The sequence below is a fragment of the Colobus angolensis genome, unplaced genomic scaffold (genome assembly GCF_000951035.1).
Source record: "Colobus angolensis palliatus isolate OR3802 unplaced genomic scaffold, Cang.pa_1.0 Scaffold104, whole genome shotgun sequence".
Lineage (NCBI taxonomy): Eukaryota > Metazoa > Chordata > Mammalia > Primates > Cercopithecidae > Colobus > Colobus angolensis.
Window position 1 is genome coordinate 1,320,571 of NW_012111364.1, and position 24,718 is coordinate 1,345,288.

The 24,718-nt window shown below is 34.9% G+C and overlaps 1 pseudogene; it reads left to right on the forward strand.

The window, feature by feature from the left end:
- The first annotated feature begins 10,899 nt into the window (after nt 1-10,899).
- On the forward strand, nt 10,900-11,852 carry LOC105512807 (annotated as a pseudogene).
- Nucleotides 11,853-24,718: the final 12,866 nt, after the last annotated feature.

The window sequence follows — 24,718 nt, forward strand, 5'->3', positions numbered from 1 at the left end:
ATCGTGCCACTGCACTCCAGCCTGGGTGACAGAGGGAGACTCTGTCTCAAAAACAAACAAGCAAAGAAACAAACAAACAAAAAACATTAAACAAAATGAAACAAATACAGGCAGATGGCAATTTGGCATAATTGCATTCCATTTTTGTGGAATTGCATTCCACATTAATTTCATTTTTATATTCCTCAACTTTAGTGAAAATGGATTATGTATTTATCCACATAACCAATTATTATTTTGCAATTATATTTAAAAGTTTGGTAATACAAAGGTTTCTCCATTGATTATATACTAAATTTTAGTTGTTGCTGCATAACAAGAGAGCAAAAATGTCTATTTTCAGGTTCACATCCTTACTGTCTTATTTGACAAAACTAGGTTCATGAATAATTGGTATTTTTATTTCTTCTCTGATCACTTATTCATTCAACAAGTAGTTATTAGGCTTCCTATCATTTGAGAAGCATTTTATAAGGATTGTGGATGCATAGAGGAAAAAAAATAGAAAAAGCTCTACCTTCCTGACACTGGAGAAACCTTGAAAAGAAACAAATTAATACATATTTGTTGATGAAAACTGGAAAAGAAAATAAAGCAGAACAAGAAAGCTAGAAAGCACTGGGTTTATTTTATACAAGACACTCAGGGAAGATCTCTGATATGGTGACATCCGAGCAAAGACCTGAGTAGGTGACTTAAATGAGGACATTTTGCGGAAAAAGAATTACACTGGAGTGCATTCAAGGAAGTTCAGAAAGGCCAATGAGACAGAAGCAGAGTAAGTAAGAAGGTGATACAGGTATGGTCAGATGGTTAGCAGCATCGGATGGGGAAATTAGGGATTATAGGCCATGGTAAGGACTTTGACTCCTACTCTAATTAAGGTGAAAACCCACTATAAGAGTTGAACAGGGAAAAGACATGTTCTGATTTAGTTATAAAAGGATCATTATTATGGCTTATTTGTGGAGTATGTCCTTCAGAGGGATGAGTGAAAGCAGGGAAGCCAGTTAGGAGGATATGTTAATAATCCAAGTAAAATATATTGGTCACTTGGACAAAGAAGAGGTGAGACACTTAGAAGCATACTAGGTATATTTTGAAGGTGAGTTGGCAGAATTTGCTGATGGGTGGTTGTGGGTATGAGAAAAATGTATGAGGAAAGAGGCAATGATGAATATTCCCTATCCTCCAGCTACTGGAAATTGGAAGAATAGCATTTTGACTTATTGGTATAAGCAAGAGTGCAAAATGTGAAAGTGGGGTGGGGGTGGGGGCTGGAGTTTGGTCTTAGATATGGTTAGTATGACTAATGTAGATTGATATTATTTATAATTACAAATGTAACATAGATAATTGAATATATGAACCTGGACTTAATTGGAGAGTACCACAGTAGAGATAAATTTCAGAGTTATCAGTGAATGGATGGCTGAGATCATCAAGGGAATGGATGTACATTGAAAAAAAAAAAAAGATGTTAGGGCCAAGGACTGAGCCCTTAAATATTTAAGGATTAAAGTTGGAGAAATGAGGGAAAGCCACTTAGACTGAAAGGAAACCAGTAAGTTAATAAAGCACCCAGAAGAGAGTGATAACCTTAAAGACAAAGGGGGGCATTATCAACCAGATCTCATATTGATAATGATAAAAAAGAGAGGGAGTAAGAATTGGTCATCAAAAGTGGGACTGGTAAGTAACTACTTCTCTTAAAAAAAATCACAAATAAATCCACATTATTTTATTTTTGTTGTTAGTGTACTTGCAGTCTTGATGTATTTCACCTTAGTTTTCCCTCTAATTTAATGTTCCTTATATTTTGATGCTAAATTATTTTCCAATAAAAATGCAAACAAAATATTTAATATCTCTTTTCTTATTCCCAGATCTGTTATTTGGTATTGTATTTTGCTTTGAAATATAAAATCGGCAGCAACATTTTAAACATTTCATACTTCTGGTCTGTATTAAATGGAAAAGAAAGTTTTATTATCAAGTGAAGTATCACTTATTGGAGTTTTACTCTAAAGTTAGTTTTTCATGTCAAGGAGTCATAGTCCCTAATAGATTAAGTCAGTTATCTTTATTAATTTATGGCTGAATAATACTTGGAAATAAATTTTGTATTAGACAATCCTCACCTTAAGTGAATTATAAATTATACACTGAAATACAACATAATAACATTTACAGTGTTAGCAAGATATCCTTGAGGTTGAAAACCCCTGAACCATACATCTTATTACATAATACAAAACACTTTGCCCAATATTGTTACATGACTTCATAAAATAATTAATATTAAGTTTTTTATTCCTTCATAAAAATTCCATATACTTGTTGAATTTTTATTAGAGTACAATGTGCTTTTACAGCTACACTATATATAGTATACCCACACTGTATTATATATATATATATATATCATGATACTGTATTTTTATTTGCAGAACTTATCAAAATTATGACTAAATAAAGATTTGTATAATTATGCAATTCTTAATAGATCATATACTCACACAGTTCAAAAAATATTCATGCAGTTTAAAGTCTCCAACCTGCCCTGGGTGCCTTCCAATAAATCTCACCCACCTCTATCCTTGACTTTCATTTACCGTCAAAGTTAATTGTTAATGTCAAATTTTTAGCATATGTACACACGTGCACACACACACACACACACAAACATACTTTGCTTATCAAGCAAGTACAAATAGGATTCCTGTTTTCTACCTTTTTTAACATAGAGGTTGTTGTTAGATACATTGTCCTATACATTTTTACTTAACAATTTACTCATAAAATAATATGAAGCTTTTTATATTACTTCATAAAATAGGAATACTATATATTTGTTGCGTTTTTACTAGAGTACAATGTACTTTTATAACTGCATATACTATATATGGTATATTCATACATCTATGGCATTTCAGGTGTATTAACTATTATTGAGTACCTTCTGTGTTTTGGGTGCTATTCTAATAAGTGGATATACAATAGAACACTAGTTTAAAAACTGCTGCCTTTATGGCTTTCACATTCTAACATGAGATAGCTTGAAGATATTGTTGTTGTTAGGGTTTTCGTTTGCAATTTGTTTTTTCCGTACTTACCATTTTGTTGAAAAGATGGTTCATAATTTAAGTAACACTCGCTGCTATTACCAATAATTAAACTTTCACATTTATAGTTTTGGCATGGCTTTAGAGATAGCTGTAGAATAAATGTTCCACAGGGGGATGTCTAGATTATAGGTATTTGAATTATAACTTTTGTATGTTTTATCAAATTGTCATCCATAGCATATATAAGATGCTTCTATCTATTCTTCATTTATGGAATATTTTTATCAAAATGATTGCATAAATTTCCTGATGTGAAGTTCATTCTCACACTGTTATGCAGAAAATACCACAGAATCCACAAAAAAAGCTGTTAGACAAATAAGTGAGGTTAGTAAGTTTTCAGGATCATATTATCTGTGGATAAAGACAGTTTTATTTATTCTTTGTCCTTCTGGATGCCTATTATGGATTGATTGCCTTATAGCCCTGGAAAGAACCTCCAGTGCAATTTTGATTCAAACCAAACCCACACAAAATCATCACAAGAAAACTATATAACAATATCACTTCATGAATATAGATATACATATTATAAACAAATCAAATCTTACAATATAAAGAAGATCATACATCATGATCAAATAGGTTTATCCCAGGAATGCAAGGTTGGTATTTGAAACCAATTAATGTAATACACCAATATTAACTAAACAGAAACTCCTATGGGAACACAAACTTTTTTTGAAAAAAATTTAAATTCCATTACTAATAAAAATCTTCTTCAAACTAGGGATATCTGCATAAGGGAAGTTCCTTAACCTGATTAACAACATCATTGAAAAACCTAAAGCAAACATTATACTTAATAGCAAAAGACTAAATGCCTTTCCTTTAAGTGTAGGAAAAAGACAATGCTGATTAAGATGTGAAAGACTTGGAAAGAACTTCAAAATAATTTTTTTTGTTAGTTTCCATTTCCCAAAATTTCTCATCTTCATTGTTTGTGTCTAGAATTTCATATTTTTGATGCTACTGAAAATTTTAATTTCAAATTGTTTATTGTTTGTATATAGAAATGAAATAAAATTTTTGTATGCTAATGTATCCTGCAACCTAACTTATTGAATATATACACATATAGATGTTCATAATATTCTCTTATTATTTTTTGATTTTTCAATGATTTTACTGATACAACATATCTCATTCTTGATATTGGTAATTTGTGTCTTCTGTGTATTTTTTCTTTTCAGTCTTGCTAGAGATTTACCAGTGATATAGATAATCTCACAGAACATGATTTTAGATTTATTAATTTTTGTGTATTCCTTTTTGCTTTGTACTTCATTGATTTGTGCTCTGATCTTTAGTTTTTGTTTGTTTTTTTTTTTTCATTTACTTTGACTTTGCATCTTTTTCTAGTTTTTAAAAGTGGAATTTGAAGTCATTTATTAAAAACTTTTTTTTTTAATTTTAAGTTCAGAGGTACACGTGCAGATTTGTTGCATAGGTTAACTTTGTCACAGGGGTTTGTTTCATCACCTGGGTTTTAAGCCTAGTAACCATTAGTTGTTTTCCCTGATCGTCTCCCTCCTCATGGCCCACAGTGTGTGTTGTTCCCCTCTATGTGTCTATTTGTTCTTATCCTTTAGCTCCCACTTATAAGTGAGCATGTGGTATTTGGTTTTCTGTTCTTGTATTAGTTTGCTAGGGATATGGCCTCCAGCTCCATCCACGGCCCTGCAAAGGACACGATCTTGATCTTTCTTATGGCTGCAGAGTATTCCTTGGAGTATATGTACCACATTTTATTTATCCAGTCTACCACTGATGGACATTTAGGTTAAGTCCATGTCTTTGCTATTGTGAATAGTGCTGTGGTGTAATGAACATATGAATGCCCGTGTCTTTATAATAGAATGATTTATATTTCTTTGGGTATGTATCTAGTAATTGGTTGAATGGTGTTTCTGTCTTAGGTATCACCATACTGTCTTCCACAATGACTGAACTAATTCACACTTCCACCAACAGGATATAAGCATTCCTTTTTCTCCACAACCCTTTCAGCATCTTTTATTTTTTGACTTTTCAGTAGTTGCCATTCTGACTGGTGATAGATGGTATTTCATTGTGGTTTTGATTTGTATTTCTCTAATGATCAGTGATGTTGAGCTTTTTATCATATGATTGTTGGCCACATATATGTCTTCTTTTGGAAAGCATCTGTTCATGTCATTTGCCCACATATTTATGGGTTTGGGTTTTTTTCTTATAAATTTGTTTAAGTTCCTTATAGATCCTGTATATTAGACCTTTGTCATATGTACAGTTTGCAAAAATGTTCCCCCATTCTGTAGGTTGTCTATTTACTCCATTTACAGTTTCATTTGCTGTGCAGAAACTCGAAACTCGTTAGTTTAATTAGAACCCATTTGTCAATTTTTGCTTTTGTTGCAATTGCTTTTGGCTTCTTTGTCATGAAATCTTTGCCCAAGCCTATGTCCTGAATGATATTGCCTGTGTTGTCTTCTTCCAGGGTTTTTATAGTTATGGGTTATATTTAAGTATTTAATCCATCTTGAGTTAATTTTTGTATATGGAGTAAGGAAGGGGTCCAGTTTCAGTATTCTGCATATGGCTAGCCAGTTGTCCCAGCACCATTTATTGAATAGGGAATCCTTTCCCCATTGCTTGCTTTCGTTAGGTTTGTTGACCATCAGATAGGCGTATGGTCATATTTCTGGGTTCTCTATTCTGTTCCGTTGGTCCATGTGTCTGTTCTTGTACCAGTACCATGCTGTTTTGGTTACTGTAGACCTATAGTATAGTTTGAAGTCAGGTAACATGATGCCTCCAGCTTTGCTCTTTTTGCTTGGGATTGCCTTGGTCATTTGGGCTCTTTTTTGGTTCCATAGGAATTTAAAAATAGTTTTTTCTAGTTCTATGAAAAATGTCAATATAATGGAAATAACATTGAGTCTGTAAGTTACTTTGGGCAGTATGGTCATTTTAACGATACTGATTCTTTTTATCCTTGAACATGTAGTATTTTTTCATTTGTTTGTGTCCTCTCTGAATTATTTGAGCAGTGGTTTGTAGTTCTCCTTGTAGAGATCTTTCACCTCCCTGGTTAGCTGTATTCCTAGATATTTTATTCTTTTTGTGGCAATTGTGAATGTGCGTTTGTTGGTGATTTGGCCCTCAGCTTGACTGTTGGTGTATAGGAATGCTAGCATTTTTTTTACATATTGATTTTGTATCCTGAGACTTTGCTGAAGCTGCTTATCAACTTAAGAAGATTTGGGCTAAGATGATGGGGTTTCCTAGATGAAAGATAATATCTGCAAACAGGGTCAATCATGTGTGTGTGTGTGTCTGTGTGTGTGTGTGTGTGTGTGTGTGTGTGTCTGTGTATGTGTGCTGAATTGCATCCCTCCAAAATTCATGTTGAAGTCTTAACCCCCAGCACCACCTCAGAATGGGATGACATTTGGAGATAGAGTCTTTAGAAATGTGATTAAATGAAAATGAGTTCATTCAGGTAGGCTCTAATTCCACATAACTGGTGTCCTTATAAGAGGAAGAGATTATGACTGAGTAAATAGAGACGGAAGAGCACCGGGAGAAGATGGCTATTTACAACCTAAAGAGAATGTCTCAGGAGAAACCAACCCTGCTAATGCCTTAAACGTTTAGCCTCTAGAATGATGAGAAAATAAATTTCTGTTGTTTAACCCAGGTTGTGGAACTTTGTTATGGCAACCCTAGCAAACTATCTATCTATCTATCATCTATCTACCTAATCTATCTATTTTTATATATAAATATGTGGAGATGTATACTGACATATTTGATTAAGAAGTATGAAATTTGTTACTTTAAATATAGACAGCTTATTTTATATCAATTGTACTTCAGTAAAGCCACTTTTTTCCCTTAAATTTGTGCAATATACCTGTGAAAAGACATATAATTTATTGTAACTGTCACTATCATTTATTCAATATAAGAGATAGAAATTATATTAATTTATTATATTAGCTATATATGCAACTTTTGAGAGTCATCAGCAGAACAAAGAAAGCATTGATACCTGTTCTTTCTTCTGAGACACTTTTTGTTTGGGCTTATGCTGTTGTTTTAGCTAGCAATTTATGTCTGTAGTTTCTTGGGAATTTAGAAATGTAAAAGACAACACTTTTATTCTTCCTAACTGTCTCAGGAATGGACATTTAAAATATGCAGATAACTTCCTAATTCAATCATTTTAGAATAAGAATTTTCAAAATGAATTTTAAAAATTAAAAATTATTACCACTATTAATTCATAATCCTGTTTTACCTGTGGTATAATGTAGACATATCGTTTTTTATTTTGGAATTTTTAATTTTTTAATATGTTTACTTGGTTTTGAGATTCTGGCTAGAGACTGGTCAATTGCCCTTTCTCAGAGTCTGATTTCTTCCACACGCCAACCACTTCCTTAATCAGTTCTTATACTGTGGGTCATTATGCACAAGCCCCAGTCGCCCCAGGCAAACTACCAGACAATTAGGAACAGCATTATAGCCAAGGAGAAGGCAGTCTGAGAAACCTAGCTAACCCTGCCTTGCTTGCCATGGATACCCTAAATAACTGCCTCCTACAGCTCTCTTTTTCCTGCTATCCTGTCCCTGAGTGCAATTCCCTATATGGTCCTGCATGGCAGCTTTCTCTTATTAATAGCTGAAAGTAATAAGATATTCTGCCTTTCATGTATTTGAGTGACAGTGTGTTGTCTCCTTCCATCAAAATAATCCTTAAATCTTATGAAACAATTTGCACTGTGAGCAGATAGCATGGCTGTGACTGCTGACTCTTGGATAGCTTTTCAAGAGGCTGCTCTTGGCTTACTAATTGGTTCCAGACCTCTATGAGAGTGGCTTGGACAGAACTTGAGCTTGTGCTTTAGCCTTGTTGCCTGCTTGCTGTGTCTGTCTGTGCTTGCCATGTATCCCCACATCTCTCAGAGTATTCTAATGAACAGTGCTACCAGATTAAACTCTAGAGGCTCAAGAAAAGCCTTGGTAGAGGCTCACTCCATGGATATGCGAGTGATGGGCCTCTAAAATTGCACTTTCTGGGGCTAGGCATTCTATCCTCTTTCTAGTCCCTGTGTTCAACAGAGGCTGACCCCAGATGCCCTTACCTCTTTGTTTCCTTTTTTATTATGCATACCAGAAATAAAATGTTAAGCCCACCAACTGACTCATAGACCCTCTCCTTGGCCAAGGGCATTCCAAAGTTAACCTGAAACACTAGTTCAGGGCCACAGTGGGAAGTAGAGGCTGGACATGCCTCATTATACTCTCCTCCCTTTGAAATTCAGGCACAACTGAACAATACTAACATTAAAACAGAGACCCTATAACTGATAGAGGAGACTATTTCAGTTTGATCAGAAACATTTGCAATCTATTTTCTCTGAAGCCTGCTACCTGATGGCTTCACCTGCACAACAAGAACCTTGATCTCAATAAACCTTGTCTTAATGCAGTCACTTTCTTCTATTCCATATCTTTAGATAAACTCTAGCAACAAAGTGCCAATCAGAAAATCTTTGAATCTACCTATGACCTGGAAGCCCCCACCACTTCAAGTTGTCCCACCTTTCCAGACCAAACTAATGTACATCTTACATGTTTGTATTGATTGATGTCTTTTGTCTCCCTAAAATGTTTAAAACCAAGCTATAGCACAACTGCCCTGCACATATTGTCAGGACTTCCTGAGGCTGTGTCACAGGCATGTCCTTAACCTTGGCAAAATAAACTTCTAACTTGATTGAGACTTGTCTCAGATACTTTTTGGTTTGTAATTATTACTTAGGGCAGAATGATGATTTGTCCATGTGTTTCATGCAACCTTTAAATAAAGATGTTGGCTGGGTTCCCCCATGGTAAAGCAATGGCACCTCTGTCTCATACTCTGTTGTTCTGGTCGGGTAGTTGTCGACCTGTCTTCTTTGCTGCATATTTTGTTGCTGTTGTTTTTAGGGAACTTCAAGTTCCCCAGATCCTCAGGAATATCATGGGCTACCCCGTTGGATACCAGCCATTCAATGTTTAACCCTGAGAGGCTGTCTGTGGCAAGAAAACAAATATCTCACACCTGCAACCTCCTTCTGAACACCTGCAAAAGTTACCCAGTTGTTTAAATGATGTAAGACCCCTAGCCAGTGTGATTGGGCTTTAGTAAGTGCCCCTGCAGGTCAACATGAAAAGGGACAAAAACTTAAAGGAACTTATTGCCTGTCCCAAGGAGAGGTGATTACAGCTCTCAAGTGAAATCCCAATCTTTCACAGGTAGACTGAGAAGCCTTAGGATGAAGAATGGCTGCCTATGAGGCAGACCACTGGGCTCTTTCCTCCACTCCTTTCCTGTAACTATGAGATACAGACGGAAACTAAAAACCATGACTTCAGGAGGCTAGAAGCCCAAAACAGAGGAAAAATACTGGAATAAAGAGAAAACCTTGACACAGGAGAAGAAATTTTGAAATAAATAGTGTGTGTACATAGATATATATTTATTTACTTATATAACTCTGTATATATATGTATATACACAAAAAAATTGTACATAAATTAACCCAATTAGAAATCCAAAAATCTGCTAAAATATTTTTTATAAAACTAATATAGAATTGTACTGATCGGGCTTTTGTGTCTGTAAAAGATAGATTCTAACTTAACTTTAAGATCTCCTAAAATACACTAATTGACAAAGCTTTACAGACTTAATCATACTGGGTCTCAACTTGTAGTTCTACTCAAGGATCTCACTAAATTTAAACATAATACTTCCGATATTCTTGGGAGAGTGACTAAATATAAAATAGAGCCCAGTCCAGTAGTACATGCCTGTAGTCCCAATTACTTGCGAGGCTGAGGAGGATCACTTGAGGCTAGGAGATTGCAGTTGTAGTGAGCTATGATTGCACCTGTGAATAGCCACTGCATGACCCTCATCTCTTAAAAAACAAAACAAAACAACAATTTTAAAAAAAATTTTAAATAGAGAAAAAATAGGTATTCTTTTCTTTCATTATAGTATTTTCTAAATTCCATTTTGAGTTTTTGGCACGGAAAAATTAGCTTGAGAAACAAGACCCTATGGGTCCCCTTATTAAAACAGTTAAGATGTTCTAATGTAAATTTTAAAAGGACCTTCAAGAATTCAAACTTATTTATATAAAACCTAACTAATATTTGCAAACCTCAAAAAAATAAGTAAAGACAGATGCATCAGGGTGGTTTATTACAATGCTGTGGTTTCGTCTATTGTGATCCTCATGCATAATACCTAATATTAAAATTATTGACATCATTTAATAACCAGTAAATACTTTGCTATTGTAGATTTTGCTAATATTTATCTTTGGTGGCTATTTCAATGGCCTCTTGACTGTATTTTGCCTTTATCTCCAAGGAAAAAAGTATACTTTTCCTAGGTCACTTTGTAGGGCAACTCAATAGTGTTGCCATTGCATGCAATCTTTGCAGACAAGAGCTTAATTGCACCCACCTTTCTCCAGCAGCACAGGTTTGATGTTAAGTTGATAACATCTCCCCCCAAGAAGTTTTATTTGACATACTCATTATAAACATAAACATTCAATATCTTTTAGTTCTTTTTTCATTCTGGAGGCAATATATTCCAATTTACAAATTCTACTTAATGTCTCTGATACTGCTGTTTCCAAATAAACTCACCTTAAATGGGGATCACTCAAATAAAAGGCTCTAAATTCTGTCCATCTTAAATTTAGCTGATCCTGCAGAGGCCCGTGACTACAAAGGGTGTAGCAAAGTGTTCATCGGGAGCTACCATCTGAATTGCCACATCCTGATTCACATTGGATAAAAGCCTTTTATTTGTTCTGCTAATGGCTATGATAAAAAAAAAAAAAAATCCCACACAAAATCCAACTGGAAGAAACATTTTGCATGCAAACATGAAAATCTGCAAAAGCAATATGTATGCAATTTTGAAGGATGTAAGAAGACCTTTAAGAAGCATCAGCAGCTGAAAATCCATCAGTGCCAGCATGAAAATAAACCACTATTCAAGTTTAACCTTGAAGGATGTGGAAAACACTTTGTTTCACCCTGCAGGCTGAGAGGACAGATGCAGGTTCATCAGAAAAATATATGTCAATAGGGATGTTCTTTTGTGGCAGAAACATGGACAGAGCTTCCAAAGCACATGAGAGAAATCCATAAAAAGGAAATAACATATGATGTATGCCAGAAAACATTCAAATGTGAAGATTATCTCAAATAACCTGTGAAAACTCATGCCTCAGAATGAGATGTATGTCAACATCCAAGAGACGGCTGCAGCAGAACTGTATTTAATCTCCAGAGCTGTCTTCTTTCTTTTCATAAGGAGAATCAGCCATTTATGTGTGAACATGCTGGCTGTGGCAAAAGGTTGGCTATGAAACAAAGTCTCACAAGACATGCTATTGTGTATGAGCTTGACAGGAAGAAAATGAAGACCAAAGTAAAGCTATCTTCTGAAAAATGAAATTTGTCTTCTCATCTCAGTAAAATATCCCTCATAAGAGGAAACAAGAACAAGGTTTATCTTTGCATAAAAATGGAGAGTCATTGAATCATATTGATCTCGACAGCTTCAATACTTACTGTCAGCTAAAAATCAGATTTCTTTGTTTAAAAGACTACAGACCAATGAGCTCAGTTATTTTCCATCAGAAGTACATTTTTTGTTATTAAAATCATTGATTTAGGAAAAAAAGAAAGACAGGCATTTGATAGATTCACTATAGAAGCTTTAGCAACCTCCTTTCATACCTCTTGAAGTCTCTGGACAACTATGATGGCCATAGGCAGCCCACAAACTTTTGAAATGAGAAACTGACATTCCTGACCCTGCACTATATATAGCATTAAAGCAAAAAATGTTGGCCACATACTGGGACCTCCTGGAAATAGAGGCCCTTGCAGACCTTGAGCCTGTGATTCTCCATAACCAGTTGCCCATTATGCCTTCGGTCATAAAAGCAGCATCCCAAAAACTCAGCACTGCTACTGAGTCCTCCTTAATATAATATGGAGCTGAACCTGGTCCCTCTGGATTATTAACCTGGAAGGGGTAGTCTCCACTGTCCTCAATTCCTTGACAGATGCAATGGTGTTAGATGAAGTCACCTTTTCCTCAAACCCATTGGCTATATGAAGAGCCCCTTGGGATTAACTGAGTGTTCAGCAATGGGAGTTTGTAGGCTGTATGGATGACACTGTCACCATTGTAAGTGATAGAACTCACTGAAATTTTATTGCTTTACCTTCCGATAAAAGGACAGAACCCCAGGGTCAGCACGATTGGCTGGACTTCAGGCAGTCATCTTAGCATTGGATGCCCTAGTCAGCAAATTGCCTCACAAGAAAATGTTCACAAATTATTTGGTCATTGCCTAAGAGTTGTCCCTTCAGAAAAAAGGACTCTGTGAATCCCTTTTTCACAAATATCCAAAATATAAATCAAAATCACACATATATGAAGCTTCTCTAGGACACTCCTTTTTCTCCTTGGAGTTCCAGACATTAGTGGTAGTAATCAAAGCACACATTTCATGTCTCAGAATCACACCAGGCTCTTGAAGAAGGCATTCAATATAACTTTCATATCCCAAATATGTCCAAGACAACTGGTTTAACTGTGAGGCCTAATGGGCTCCTCAAAGAACTTGTATTTAAGTTACAAAATAACCAATTAACCCCTAAATGGATATCTCAGTCCTGCCCCAGGCATTAATATCTCTCAACCCAAGGCCCTTCAGCCAACTCAAACCGCTTTAAACAAATCTTATTTTGGTGTTTTAGCCATGAAGTCTTTGCCCATGCCTGTGTCCTGAATCTTATTGCCTAGGTTTTCTTCTAGGGTTTTTTATGGTTTTAGGTCTTATGTTTAAGTCTTTAATTCATCTTGACTTGATTTTTATATAAGGCATAAGGGAGGGTTCTAGTTTAAGTATTCTACACATGGCTAGCCAGTTTTCCCAACACTATTTATTAGATAGGGAATCCTTTCCCTATTGCTTGTGTTTTTCAGGTTTTCAAAGATCAGATGGTTGTCAATGTGTGGTGTTATTTCTGAGGCCTCTTTTCCATTCCATTGGTCTATATATCTGTTTAGGTACCAGTACCATGCTGTTTTGGTTACTGTAGCATTGTAGTATAGTTTGAAGTCAGGTAACATGATGTCTCCAGCTTTGTTCTTTTGGCTTAGGATTCTCTTGGCTATATGGGCTCTTTTTTGGTACCATATGAGATTTAAAGTACTTTTTTCTAATTCTGTGAAGAAAGTCAGCAATAGCTTGATGGAGATCACATTGAATCAATATATTACTTTGGGCAGTATGGCCATTTTCATGATATTGATTCTTCCTATCCATGAGTATGGAATGTTTCTCCATTTGTTTGTGTCCTCTCTTACTTCCTTGAGCAGTGGTTTGTAGTTCACCTTGAAGAGGTCCTTCACATCCCTTGTAAGTTGTATTCCTAGGCATTTTATTCTCTTTGCAGCAATTGTGAATGGGAGTTCACTCATGATTTGGCTCTCTGTTTGTCTATTATTGGTGTATAGGAACCGGGATCTAAGTAAACTAAAGAGCTTCTGCATAGCAAAAGAAACTATCATCAGAGTGAATAGGCAACCTACAGAATGGGAGAAAATTTTTGCAATCTGTCCATCTGACAAAGGGCTAATATCCACAATCTACAAGGAACTTAAACAAATTTAGAAGAAAAAGACAATCCCATCAAAAATCGGGCAAAGGATATGAACAGACCCTTATCAGAAGGACATTTATGCGGCCAAAAACATATGAGAAAAACTCATCATTACAGAAATGGTCATTACAGAAATGCAAATCAAAACCACAATGAGATACCATCTTACACCAGCTAGAATGCCAATCATTAAAAAGTCAGGAAACAACAGATGTTGGAAAGGATATGGAGAAATAGGAACACTTTTACACTGTTGGTGGGAGTGTAAATTAGTTCAACCATTGTGGAAGACAGTGCGGCAATTTCTCAAGGATCTAGAACCAGAAACACCATTTGACCAAGCAATCCCATTACTGGGTAAAAACACAAAGGATTATAAATCATTCTACTACAAAGACACATGCACACATGTTTATTGCAGCACTATTCACGATAGCAAAGACGTAAAACCAACCCAAATGTCCATCAATGATAGACTTGATAAAGAAAATGTGGTACATATACACCATGAAATACTATGCAGCCATAAAAACAGATGAGTTCGTGTCCTTTGCAGGGACATGGATGAAGCTGGAAACCATCATTCTCAGCAAACTAACACAGGAAGAGAAAACCAAGCACTGCATGTTCTCACTTATAAGTAAGAGTTGAACAATGAGAACACATGGACATAAGGAGGGGAACTACACACCAGGACCTATTGTGGGGTGGGGGACTAGGAGATGGATAACATTAGGAGAAATACCTAATGTAGATGACGGGTTCATGGGTGCAGCAAACCACCATGGCATGTGTATACGTATGTAACAAACCTGCACATTTGGCACATGTATCCCAGAACTTAAAGTATAATTAAAAAAAATAAAAAAATTAAAAGAAAACCTTTCTTATCACCCTCTGCTATATTTTTAAAGACAGAAAAATGTCTCATTTCTGTTATTATGAAGACTCATTTTATATGTCGCCCCTTATTAATGTCTCCTCTTATCTTTTTAGATTTTCTATTTTGCTTCTACCCCATAAAGTCAATACACCAGATCTAAGCAAAGACGCCTTTGAAACGCATTAACCGTGGATTGTCCCATAGGCCAGAACACTGCTCATGTGCTATGGCAAGCATTTGAGTCAAAATTTCCACCATCCGATTCACTTTCTTTAATATTTACATTTTACAAAGTGGATGATTAGTTCAAGCTCTCCCTCTGATTCTCTCTAGAAAAGGTAAAATTGGTTTTCCAGGGTCATTCCCATAGACAATGTGGACTACCAAGAAAAGAGATAGAAAACCTCACTTATTGAATAAAATAAAAGTAACTTTCAAAGATAATAGTGAAATCAATGTCATATCTCATAATGACAAAAGCAGACAACACCTCACTGGTAATAATATGTGCTGGTGTAAAATTAGCACAAGACAACAAAGTCCTGTCAGGTGCAGCTACACACCATTCTGTTGACCATTGGTTTCACTACTGTAAGTCTAGATACTTACATTGGTTTGCAACCCAGAGGCTCAAGCTCTCCAAGTTAGCCATTGTTTGACCACAATAAATGCTTAGGTCCACATTCGATTGAGTTTGACAAGGTGAGTAGAAGCCCGACAAACAAAATACTCACCTGGTTTTCTCATCCGCAATCAAACCAGCAACTGAGGCAAAAGGCACATTGGCTAAATTGGAGGGCCTGCTTACATGCTGATGCTGATCCTCCAAGCTCAATCACAGGTATTTTAATAGGCAAAATTGTGACACCCTATTAACCACATGCATGCAAATCTGGGCACATCATTTAGAACCTATTTGCAGCAAAACCTTCCCCATCACCCATCCAGACAAAACCTTGGACTATTGGGAGCTTTTTGGTTCAGGTACTCTTAAGGCCTTAATTGTGCCAGCCAGGTTACAGGATTTGGTTCAATTACAACAACATCATGAACGCCAATATCACCATTCTTAGCTATGTACTCATAAAACCCTGTCTTAAAAGATATTTATAAGTCAAATTCCCAGGTGAAACGTTGCCCTAAAATTTCCCAAGAGGTTCAGTCTTACCATAATACTGGTGAACAACACCCACAGCAACTCAAATGGGTACCTACTTAAAAAAGATACCCTAGTTTCATAGACCACATCACATTGACCTGTCCTAGGAGTTCACCATTGGGGATCACATCACCTCAGGCAATGTTAACCCATCCTGAGACCACAGAATTGGTGATGGCTTCATCCCCTGTGCCAAAGACAACTTCACCTCAACACCAAGACCACCATGTCAACAACACTCCCGGGATACCTCCCCTGACGTTCTTTCAAATTGAACACTGGACATTTGTTACTATTTTTTCTTTTGATATTAGGTTTTATACTACATTTCCTGAGCTTGCTGTTTGGTTAGCCCAGAATCCTGGCATGCTCCTTGCTCTCTATCTATACTCCCATTCCTAAAGGGAAACCTTGTGAGGTTCCTTCTATCTGCACCATTCTAAAATTAATGTGCATTATTGCCTCATATTGATCTATACTTGGACTGGACCTCTCACTCCTCAGAAAACTTTTCCTACCCTCCCGCATGCCCCAGCTTACCACTGCAACCTCCTGCCTTGCTTCTCTGACTATGGCCATTACAACTACTCCTCCCCCCAGTTACAAATGCTGTTAACCTTTACATATATCTCATTAAACTTTCAGTTCGTATTTTCAGCAACAAAACTGCCATACCTGCCACCTTGATTCAAGAAATACACTGAGTTATTATTACCACAAAACATAACTCATAATTTAAATATACTTTATTGGAAGTATCTGAGCATACGCTGGCATAAGAGGTTTTCAATATACAATAATAGTGAAAAGAAAACACAGGTAATAACTCCACCAACACACTGTTAAAGACCCCAAAATTTCAGAATGTTTTTGCCATATACATGGGAAACTTGTTAACAGGATGGCCTGCAAGGACTCTGCATATTTCTACTGGTTTCCTTCCTTTCTAATCTTATACTGAAATGTTTTTTCTACACTGCTTAGGGGAGCTTATACCCTACTGTTTAAAAGTCTCCATTACTCTTTGGGCCACTGTAATACCCCTAGTAATTGAGTTTATCACTAATGTCAAGACAAGAAGGGGTCCAACTAGGTATCTTGACCTAGTTTTGAGTCTGACTAGAGGCCAGTCAGTTCCCCTTTCTGAGAAGTTAATGAAATCCACACTCCAACCCCAACTTATCGGGTTCTTGTATGCTGGGGCCAATATACATCCCCTTATGCCCAGAGCCTGCAAACTTCTTAACCAGAAAATTTGCAGGGGGTCCATGTAACTAGATAAACCCATGCTACTTTCCCCTACAGCTATAGATTGTCATTACCCTGTTCCTACATACAATTTCCTATCTGGCCCTATCTGGCAGTCACATCTTGTTTTGAGCAGTAAATAGCAGAGTTCTGCCTTTATCTATCCTAGTATCAATGTGCTATGTCCAACTATCAAAAAACTCTTTACATCTCATAAAATATGTAACTTATCCTCTTTTACTATAAAGCAAGTAGAATGCCCTGCCCAAATCTGAAATTTTCTAAATGCTTAGAATTGTCCTCAAATTAAAAAAAGTCACATCATTTAAACAGAAATTGATAATATGACATTTCCACCTTAATAAGGGCATGTAACCCAAATGTCAAAAGAAGGTTAAACTGATAGATATTGATTCTTCATAAATATTATTTTTTTGTCTTAGTGTTTATTTTTTTCCTTCTGTTCAAATCTATTGTATCTGTTTCTTCTGGACTCAATTTTTTTTTTATCATTGGTATTCTAAATTGCATTCTTCAGTACAGTAGCTACTAGTCAAAATTAAATACAATTAAAGTATTTAAAATTTTAAATTAACCAAAAAGTAATTTGTAAATAAAATTAAAAATTAATTTCCTAGTGACTAGCTATATTTCAAAGGCTCAGTAGGCACATATGACTAGTTGCTACGATATTAGTCAGTGCTGGAGAGTCTTTTTTTCATAGCAGAAAGTATGATTGGAGATCTTTTCTCTAGAATATGCATGCCTATTAATTCCTTCATCTACTACTGGTATTATTTGTTAGGAAGAGTTTTATGGAGTATACCAGAGATATTTTATTTGAATATATGTTAACCTAAGTGTAATATCAGCTAGTCTGGGAGAAAAAGTTATGGGAAGTAAGACACAAAACACAGTTAGCAGAATTATTTTTTTCATTTTTTTAAGCTAAAGGAAACAGAGATGAAGTGTCTGTTATGATATACCAGAAGTAACACATTGTCTTAGATTTGACCCCTACTCTTCTGGGTGGTAAAGGTTTTTCTTAACACGTTTGGGAAAAACAAAAACAAAAAAAACAAGTATATGCTGTTTCACAAAACCAAGAAGCCTTCCTTGGATGGCTCTGAAAATGTGTTCATCACAAGATTGTTAGCCCTCCAGACAGGGCTTGTTCATAATGTTAACAGTCTATCCTTTGGGATTAGACTTTCTGGCAAGGCCTGCTGAATTGAAGGATGGTTACTTTCCCAATTATGTATGCATTGCAGCCAGACATATTCACTTTCATTCAATAAATTACATGCCCATGTATGTCTTATATAACCTATAAGAAATAGTGTTCAACACGGGTCCTGGTTTTGAGGTAGCCTAGTTTTCATTGTCTGAAAACTAGGATGGTACATCACATACCATGTTTAAGATTAAGCCTTGTTACATTAACATCCTCATAAAATGCAAATGATCTAATCTGTTCTTTAGAGTCAATGAATGTGGCCCTGATTATCATTCAGTTTTATGTATCTTGTGTGTGTGTATATATGTGTATGTCTATAGCAGTGTTTTCCAACTTTGGCACTGTTGATATTTGAGGCATTTGAGACAGTATAATTCCTTGTTGTCAGGGTCATAGTGTCCTATGTATTGCAGGATGTTTGGGAGCAACCATGGCCTCTACCCACTAGATGCCAGCAGCACCCCTCCACCTCACCCAGTTGTGACAATGAAAAATGTATCCGGACATTGCAGATGTCTCCAGGAGGGCAAAATAATCTGTATTTGGGAAGCAGAGATCTATGATAACCTTTTAAAAGTGAGACTGCAAAAGAAGTGATAATGACTAAACACAAATGATGCAAAAAGAAGTACATTTCATTAGACAATGTATATTTATAAATTTGTTTCTATAAATGAAAATATAATGTACTATTAGGAACATGTATTTAGTGCTGCTTTTGGCCTTCAATACCTCCTTACTAACAATGTAGTAAAACTACTGGGACTGGGAGGTATTTATTTAAGGTCTGGACCTCAACCTTCCATTCTTTCATGATAATTTTTAAAATTTGATAAAAATATTATATAAATTACATACTATACTATATGGTCAAATCTCTGTATTAGATCTTTTAATAACAATGAATAATCTTTTCAATCTCACTTTAAGCATAGTTCACAAATTTCTAGTGAGGCTTCTACCTCTGTTCTTAGTTATCTGGTATGAACTTGGAAATAGCAGGAAAAAACACAAAACACAAAACAGAAAACCTTCAATCCTTTGCTAGGCTCATGCAGAGGGATGTCTGGTAGGACTTTTGGTTTGAGTGGAAGGAAAGCACACTCTGAGTTGAGAATCCTTGGTCAAGTTATCTATCACTATGCAAAAATCATTAACTCCTTGATACCTCCTGTATCACAATAGCAAATGTCTCTCTTGAGTATAGCCACACAAAGTTATACTGTTTAAAGCAGACGTGGCTACATATTGTATGGCACAGTATTATAGGATAGTAAAAAGTGAATTTTCTTTATGACTTTAGAGCTCTACTCATCTACTTTTTTTTGGTTACAACGATGCACTGACTTAGACATAGTTTAATCAACCTTCTCTAATTCTACATGACATTGGGTTGGGCACATTGTAATTAGAACTTTGTTTTCTTACGTATAAAATAAAAATTGGATACCAGTTTCTGAGTTTGTTAGGATTTGAAAAGCTAACATATGAAAAGGCCCTGGTCTAGTGGCATTCAGGGAAGGTTGAGTCCTTTTTCCTAATAAAGGACAGATAGAGAAAGTAGTTATTATATGTTATGCTCTAGAAGTCCCTTCTTAGGCTCTGATAATATAAGGAAGCAATCCTCCTGTCTGGCTGAAATAGGCCTGGGCTCAGATTTCATAGCAGTTGTAGGTAACAGCAGAGTAGCAATGGTTGCCAATGAACCTCATCCCTGGCTCAACTCTATTGGAAACAGTTGCAACTTTCTGCTTCAGTGGCAGCCCCAACAAACATTAAGATAGGACAATCAGGGCTTAGGAAATGTGAGAGACTGGCAGGGATTCAGGCTGTACTGGAGTGTCAGATCAACTAAGAAAGAGATGGTGCTTAGAAGCCAAAATAGCCACACCATATTCTGCCTCTTTTGTCTCAAATGGCTCACGTTTCAAACAGTCTGAGAATGTGTGGCACAAAATACATATTCAAAACATCATATGTCAAATCTGTGGCTTGTGAAAATTTCTGTACAAAAAGAAAATTCTTTAGTAATAATGTGGAATCAAAATTAGCTCTACGAAATCCTTTCTTAATAGAGCCCTTAATAAATACATCAATTTTTTAATCATCTCAAAAATGGCCTTTTCAATGTAGAGTATTATATATGATCATATCTAAGTCATTATTTCTGAAGTAAAATTACAAGGGTTACAAAGGAGCAAGGCTGCTTTTCAGAGTCCAACCAATGAGAACGATAAATGGAGTGAATAGTTAATTGAAAGTAGTCACATTGCAATTCTCATGGTTTATCATCTACAAACTGAGAGTTTTAACACAAATCAAAAAATATTTATGAAGATAATGTTACTTTGCCCAGAAAGCCTCTGATACCCCTTTATTTAATTATAATTATTTAAAATTATCTTAGCAGATGAAGAATTGATGTCGGTCCAGATTCACACATTTGTGAACGACATCATGGTCTTCTCAAAATGAGGCTGCACAAGCCATCAGAGATATCCTTCCAAGACCAGAACAGGGAGTAACTTCCTTCCAGATGTCATCATGTGAACAATATGATCAAAATCCATGATTGATATAGTTTGAATATTTGTTCCCACCCAAATTTCCTGTTGAATTGTAATACCCATTGTTGGAGGTAGGGCCTGGTGGGAGGCGTTGGATCGTGAGAACAAATGTCTCATGAATGGCTCGGGCCAGCCCCTTGATGATAAGTGAGCTCTCACTCTGAGTTCACATGATATCTGGTCATTTAAAAGTGTGTGGCACCTTCCTTCCCATACTCTCTCTCACTTGTTCCTGCTCTTGCCGTGTGATGTGTCTGCACCCCCTTTACCTTCTGCCATGATTGTAAGCTTCCTGAGGCCTCCGCCAAAGCCAGGCAGGTGTTGGCACCATGCTTCCTATAAAGCCTGCAGAACCATGAGCCAATTAAACCTCTTTTATTTATAAATTACCAAGTCAGGTATTTCTTTATAGCAATGCAATAATGGCCTAACACAATGGTTCATTATGAATTATTATTTCAAAAAAAAATCTTATAACATTTGTCTGAAAAGTTCAATTGTTTTTATTATAGTTTAGTGTTAAAATAGTTTACAGGAAAATATTTAAATATTTTTAAAAATTATAACACTTTATTTTTTCATTTTTGATATGATGGTGACCTAAAAATTGGAGCTCTCTATCTCTGAGAGCTTTGCTAATGTCATTCTTATTGTTTATTGTAATGGTAACCTGCATAGCACCAGACCAGGAGGTAACTGGGCCACTAAATAACATCTGAAGTTTCAATAACAGCCCTTTGTCATGAAAGATGATGACTGAAAGCATTTTGTCAATGTTCTGTAGGATAGAATCCAGAATTCTGGACTATCACCACTATATCACTCCTGGAGTCCAAAAAACATTAAAAAGGATTTAACAAAATAATTAAATTGAGCTCATGACTTGAGGAGATTTTGTATTTGGCAAAGGCACTTGAGAGCAAAATCTTCCTTAGCAACCAGTTAATTATGATCTCTTGGCTATGTTCACCAATACCCCCATCATCCATTCAGACGCTGTTTTTGTCTGCATTTCACAGATACATATAGCTATCAATTCATCTAAAGTCCTGGGTGCTCTACTTAAGAAAGCAATTTACCTGTAATAGATTAAACAGTATACTTGATGACATTTTGAAATGTAAAATACACTAGAAATCGGTGCTGTTATTTTTCTCAGATAAATCGCTGCACTGATTACCATGAAGTACATTGATGTCACTATCACTATGACAACATTGTGACAAGAACTAGTCACTCCAAGCTACCTAGTAAAAGGAAATGTCATCTATATTTCTGAATAAAATATAACACACAGGACCTCTGCTTTTGTACATAAATTAGTACCCTACTGGCTAGGGAATGTTGAATCACAGTTGGATGAAGAAACAATTCATATTAATGTTTCTCTAAAGGTAAGATTTGAATATTTGAAAAATGTATACTTTAACTTTTTGATCAATTAAAAGGGAAGCATGATTTTATCATAATATAAGGACCTATTTGATGGAATAAATGCCCTTCTCTTTATTTGATTATATTTTGTACTTAAAGTACAATTCAGTTATAGGAACAAATAGTCTAAATAGGTGAGTTTTGAGATATATTTGAAGATTATTATGTGAAGCAACATTTGAATCAGTCTTTATACTTTTAGGATATTGCATAATTTTTAATTTTCAGCTTTTAAAGATAGAAGTGAGTCATCTACTTGTACTATTCCTTTTTTAATTAAGCAAAGATTTAAAATCTTTGTTGTTATTGAAAAATAACTTGTTTCTCATGTATTTTCTGCCCCCTTTCCCCAGGGGTGTCCTACAGAAAATACATGCAGCGTGTTATAACCGTAGGAATAAAGTATTAGTCATCACAAACACCACTCATTTACAAATGCACAGCTGCCAGTATTTTTGGGTTATTTATGCTCAATTTTGTACTTGTTTTAGTTTGTACAGTATAGTGTCAGTATTCTGACATTTGGTGTTTAAAGAACTGTATTACCACATGATATGACATGGAACAGTTGACAAATGGCAATTTTCCCAGTAATGTTTGCCTTTTTATTTGATCTGAGCCAAATCTGAAACTCTTAAGAATTCCTTCCTGATAAGACTTGGTTAATTTAAATAATATATTTTAAATAATATATTTTAAATTTATTTTAAATAATTGTAAATTTATATGGTTTAAATTTATTTTACATATTTATAAATTTAAATATTTTAAATTTATTATTATAAAATAATATATTTTAGATTTATTTTCATATGTAATTTATATATATACAACCTGTCTTAAATTTAAAATTCTACTATTTTTTTTTTGGTCAATTAAGACAATGTGACTATTGTACATAATATATAATATGGGTTGTAATCTCAGAGATGGTCACTTTAATGACTTATAATTTCTTAATTGCGTAAACATGATTAAAAGGCTATTTTTTTTCTAATGCATTATTTGGTGCTAGAGACACTGAAAGAAAAACAGAAATATCTTTGGTGAGGGGTGTATTATTCTGAGTGTAATAACTAACGCAAAAACTCAAAGTATGTTATTAGTACTACTCAAATACCTATTTAGAACAATTGAGAAATAGAAAAATTGAGCATGGAAAATAAGTAGCTCCAGGTCTCTCTGATAAATAGTATGATTAACTTAATTTTCAATCCATATGTTATTGTATCAATTTCTGTTTTAGAGTCCAGACACATATATTTTGATTATATTAATTTAACTAAACAATATTTTCTAACTTATACTGACTGTGGCTATAATATACACAATATAGACAAAGAAGAAAATACATTTAATTTCAATTAAAATGTTTTAAATATTCCTTAATAGTATTTAAATAAAAATTAAATAGAGGTAAGCATAGACATAAGCAGAGAATAAATATATTCAAAAGTCTGTTGGATACATAGAAACTTCAAGACAGGAGGATTTCAGACTTTTATTTTTAGTGAAAAAAATTCAAAACTGATTGCCTTGTAAGAGATTTATTTTCTAGAGGCATACTTCCCCTACAAATTATAGTTTCTATTTTAAAATAAGCCTTTAGCAGAGCATATTGTATATCATTAAAAAAATCTGTTCCAAACCATCCATCTAACCTATTTTTATCATATAATACAAGCATTAGTTGGATTTCCTAGACCCTATATAGCATTAACTCACTTTCTGCAAGCTCCCACCTATACATATATGTACATACATATGCAAACACACATTCACATGCTTTGTGTTTAGAGTGGAAAGATAAGTAAGTGCATATTCCTCTTTGTAATCCAATGGTATATTTCACTATAATTACATTTTAATCTCTCTGTTAAAAATTTTAAAAAGGTAAACAAACTTAGAATCCAATTTCCTAATGATAATTTTTTATTTGAAGATTTAAGCAATGATAGATTTTGTCTTCTTTTTTTTTTTTTAACAATCTTTGCGAGGACATCAGCAATCATATTCTTATAAGAGGCATTCAAATCTTAAGAAATTGAGTTCAGATCGAATGGAATACTAGTCATATCTTTAATTCATCACTTCAGTGTGATGATTACTCCTTCATCTAATGTTTTAAATTTATTTAAGTTCAGTGATTTTAGAGCAAGTCAGAAGGAGAAGGTAGCAAGTTATTTTTTTTCTTTTCGTTTCCTATGGATTAGAAAACAAATGCTTTAGTTAACCGATCTGGAAATGAATAAAAAATTGTTGCTTATAAATTTAGGATAAAAGGAGAAGCAAAATCTCTGTTAGTCACAAAATGATATA